A 5,062-nucleotide genomic window follows, 5' to 3' on the forward strand; every position below is an offset into this window, starting at 1 on the left:
TGCGCAGCTGGCTTCCTCGGCTCCGTTCTCCCTCGTCCGAGCTCTGATTCCGGCGCCGTTCGCGCTCACGGATTCCTCTCGAGACGTACTTCACTCTTATGCTCCCACAAGTCTCCAATCAACTCTTGATTTTCCCTGAAAATATTCAAAAACTATACCAAGCAATCAAGATTTCATAAAACTCAAAATTGGGATACAAACACATATTAGCAATCAATTTATGGGGGAAAATGACAACAATTCATGCAATATTGAGGTACGAAATCCATGTTTGTCAACCCCCCAAACTTAAAGCGTTGTTTGTCCCCAAACGACAAAAAGAAGAGAAATAAAAGATAACAAACATGTGAGAATGAATTGGTGTCATCTCAAGGGCTTCAAATTTTTCAAAAAAAATTTCAAAAGTGTATCACAAGTAGAAATGCATTCCAAGAAGTCACAAGCGATAATGAGTTCAACATTATAGCCTCCAAACTTGAATCCTCACAAAGGTGGATGTTTCAATGATGCACTCAACTCTCAAGTGTTTAGATTGGACGTGTTTGCACTCAAATTGAACCATGCATGCAATCTACCATAGGCTTGCCATTTATCCTAACTCTCTATACTTCAATGTGTTATAAATAATGATCAACAAGGGCTTTCATAAGGTTGTAATGAGGGCTCTTTGGTGAGGTGAGGTGTTTTTAGGCAAATGACTCATATTCCACAATCTAACAATTACAATGAACAAGTCAAATTCACCATTTCTCTTTTTTAATCAATCAAAAACCAATATCCCCACATTTCTTCTTTTCACCCTTAGTGATACTTATCATGATATGATTCAAAAGGCAAATCACTCCCCTTTATGCTCTTTTATTTAACATTTTTTTTTTTTTTTTTTTTGCTTTTCTTTTTCTTTTCTTTTCTTTTGGAGCTCATAGGGGACTAGTGATTTTCACTCAATCAAAGTTAGACAAGTAATTTCAATCATTTCTCATACATTTTCATCAAAGTAACCACTAACAATCTAAGTTCTACCCATCATTGGTTAATTCAAAGAAAGGCTATAAGGCACAAAGATGGTAAACTAGGATAGCATGAGAATTTGGACACAATTTAAGTCAAGTGGCTAACAAGGATGGCCTTAAATCACTTCAATATTAACAACACATCTACTTTTATTTTCAAGAGAGGACTCATGGCAAGTTCTAGAGATCAACACACATGCTCAAATGATTTACACTCAAGAACAAAATGAGATTGTAAATGTATGACAATCAAAGGCTCAATTCTCACAAGCTCATTTTCTTTTTCAAGTTCTTGGAGGTATAACATTTAGCTCATCGTCACGAGTTCAAACCCGACATGCAAAATCAACAAGTGACACAAAACAATTTCTTTTCAAAAACACAATCATATCATAAGCCCAATAACAAACAATTCATCCTCACAAAATTTGCTACAATTATCCCAACACAAACCAAAACATCAAAAAGTCTCAATCTTCCAATTATTCAAAACAACAACAAAAACAAGATAAAACCAAAACATGCAAGAAACACATCCAATTATTCAAAACAACAACAAAAACAAGATAAAACCAAAACATGCAAGAAACACAAGACAAACGAGACAACTAATCCATCTTCCCCCTCCCCCCCAAACTTATTTCACACAAAGTGGAAATGAGGTTGGAGGAAAAGAGAAGGAGAAGTTGTCTCGAACTCACAACGGGGACGGGCACGGCTACGGCGGCGGAAAGGGGCCATGGAAGGTGTGGAAGTGGCGCATGTGCTCATCATAGCGGCGCCGCTCCTCCTCTTGATATTTCAAGAAGGCTTCGTAATGCCTTCTTTGCTCTTCTTGAATTGCATCAAAACGGGCTATATTGGCGGCTTGGAAGGTGTCGAAGCGGCCCATCATCCTATCCTCAAATCCGGCACCCCATCCCGGATACGCCGGGGGTGGTTGAGGTATCGCACCACCTTGTTCATATGCTTGTTCTTCCTCCTCGCCCTCGGGGGCGTGTTGAGGCGAGGTGGGCGGCTTCTTTCAAGCCAAGGTTGGTTGCTTCGCCGGGGCCCAAGATGGTGGTGAGAGCCGGATTGGGCAAAGGGAAGTACACCAAATGGTTGTACTCCTTGAGAACCCAAAGCAAGCGGGGACCGGCGGCGAGGAAATGATTTTGCACGAGGCAACGCCGGTCCAGGAGGATGTCTTGGGAGATTGGCTCCTCGGTGATGTCAATATTAAAACGCCCCGCTATGGGGGTGATCATCCCCCCAATACAAATCTTCCCACTTGTGATGCGGGCTTGGGAAGCAAATTGGTCCGCAAGGAGGCAACCAATGGACAACGAGCGACGGGCGAGAGCTCGCCGAATGAGCAAAAGCTCATTTGCACGGCAAAAACCTACGTTCTCTCGAGCGAGGAATGTGAATCCAAATGCTCGTTGGAGTAGGCGGATCACCGGGTTACGGAGCGAGCTTGCCTTTGCCTTCTTGGAGTCATAGTAGGCGACCTCATCCACTTCGCCCCGGGTCATCAAAGACCAACTGTATTGGGCATTGAATTCGAGTTCTCCCACATAAGGCCCGCCTCGCGGACAACCCATCAAGTCGTCCAGTTCATCGATTGTTAGCTCCCGGGGCTCACCCCCAAGTTGAAAAGTAATTCGAGATGGAGCTCCATTCTCCTTTTGGAGGGTAAACGTGGAGAGAAACTCCAAGGTGAGCCCTCGATAGCTTAACCACCCGCCGGTGATGGCCCTCCGCCATCCGCCTTGGTCCGCCAAGGTCCACACATCATTGGCTATGCCCATTGCTTCAATGGTATCCGAGCAAATGTAGCGACATTGCCGTTGAGGGAGGGCGCTTAGTTGCTCCCACTTTTCACGAGCGGCTCGGTTTGGAAGCTCAATGCCATAAAATTGAGGTTGGCGCGTCGTAATGATGTCCTCTTGTGCCGCGGCGCGTGAGCTAGACGCTTTTTCTTTGCCCTTCCCTCTAGTCAATCGTGGGGCCATAGCAAAAGGTGCCTACAAAATCAAAAGTGAGTTTTTATTTTACAAAGACAAAACAAAGATAAAGACACTTCAACAAAAACACAACAAACAACTAACATATTGAACTAAACAAATTAACCCGGAAAAAGGGTGAATTCTTATTCTAAAAGCATCATAATTTCATCACCTTATCACAACTCATCGCAAAACACACATAGCATCAATATCAAGTCCACAATCACCAAAAATATCCCCCAAACTTAGGCATTTATCCACACTCAACACAAGCAAATTCTCAAGCAAAAAAAACGTCAATTAAGCATAAATTCACCGATTAAATTGCAAATAAATAAAAGACCCATCATCCTAGACATATATATAAGCAATTAAAAGCATCAATTCAACAATGTAGCACAATGTAGGAAAAATCCTAATTTTGAGCCATAATTGCATACAAACATGTAGAAGGCAAAATATCACAAAATAATCGGTAAAAATCTTCTAAATCATGCTTAGAATGCATAAATGAAGGAATGAGAGCAAGTAAAACATACCTTGAAGTTGGATTTGGAAGTGAAAGTGGAGAAGAAAAGAGTGTAATTTCGTGGGTGTGTGTAAAATGGGTGAAAAGTGAAGTGAAAGAATGAAAAAATTTGAATTTTAGGGGTGAAAACAGCCGGTCAAAGCGGTCAACGGACGGGCAGGGGACCCGCGGTCGGACCCGCGGCCGCGGTCCGGACCGCGGTCCCTCGCCCAAAACTCTCTGGACTCCGCTCGACATGAGCCGCGGTCGGACCCGCGGCCGCGGGCGGGACCGCGGGCGTACTGGGCGCAGCATGAAAGGGTAGTGGGCATGGCCCACGGCCGTGGGCCTGGTCGCGGCCGCCCTGGGCGAGCCCAACACCAAAAAAATCCGATTTTGCATGCCTTTTTCAAGTTTCACCCCTTCAACTCTCCTTTTTTTTTTTTTATTATTATTATTATTATTAGGAAGAGAATTGAGAACACAAATCAAAGGAGACCCACACACATATATAAATATATACATAGATTAATATATAAATACCTATGTATGTGTGTGTTTATTGAACTTGCGAAAATTAAAAGATACCTTGTTGGGGTGCCTCCCAACTAGCGCTTAGTTTAACGTCGTGAGCTCGACGTCTTCATGATGGTGTCATGTCTTTGGTTCGGCGAGAATGATGACGGACACTTTCTCTCGTGGCTCGGCTCGAAAGTATGCCTTAATGCGTTGGCCATTCACCACAAAAGTGCGTCCATCGTTGCCCTTCAATTCAATAGCTCCATTGGGGGAGACCTTGTTGATGAGGAATGGGCTCGACCATTTGGACTTGAGCTTTCCCGGAAAGAGTGAAAGGCGGGAATTGAAGAGAAGGACCTCATCCCCGGGTGCAAATTCCCGTTTGTGGATCATCCTATCATGAAACCTCTTGGTCCTCTCTTTGTAGAGGCTTGAGCTTGCAAATGCCTCACTTCGAAATTCATCCAACTCATTGAGTTGAAAGACTCTAGCTTGGCCGGCCTTCTTGAAATCAAAATTGAGCTTCTTGACCGCCCAATATGCCCTGTGCTCTAACTCTACGGGGAGATGACATGACTTCCCGTATACAAGTTGGTATGGTGACATGCCAAGCGGTGTCTTGTACGCCGTTCGATATGCCCAAAGTGCGTCATCAAGCAAGAGAGACCAATCCTTCCGGCTCCCATTCACCGTCTTCTCTAGCACTTGTTTAATCTCCCGGTTTGCCAACTCGGTTTGACCATTGGCTTGGGGATGATAAGCCGTTGTCACTCTATGCTTCACCCCGTACTTTTTGAGAAGTCCTTCCATCCACTTGTTGCAAAAGTGGGATCCTCCATCGCTTATCAAGGCCCTTGGAATTCCATGCCTTGTCAAAATATTCTTTTGAAGGAACTTGATCACCACTTTGGAGTCATTGGTTTGAGTAGGAATTGCTTCCACCCATCTTGAAACATACTCCACGGCCAACAAAATGTATTGGAAGCCGAAAGACATTGGGAATGGGCCCATAAAGTCTATGCCCCATACGT

This window comes from Salvia miltiorrhiza, chromosome 8 (genome assembly GCF_028751815.1).
Source record: "Salvia miltiorrhiza cultivar Shanhuang (shh) chromosome 8, IMPLAD_Smil_shh, whole genome shotgun sequence".
NCBI lineage: Eukaryota > Viridiplantae > Streptophyta > Magnoliopsida > Lamiales > Lamiaceae > Salvia > Salvia miltiorrhiza.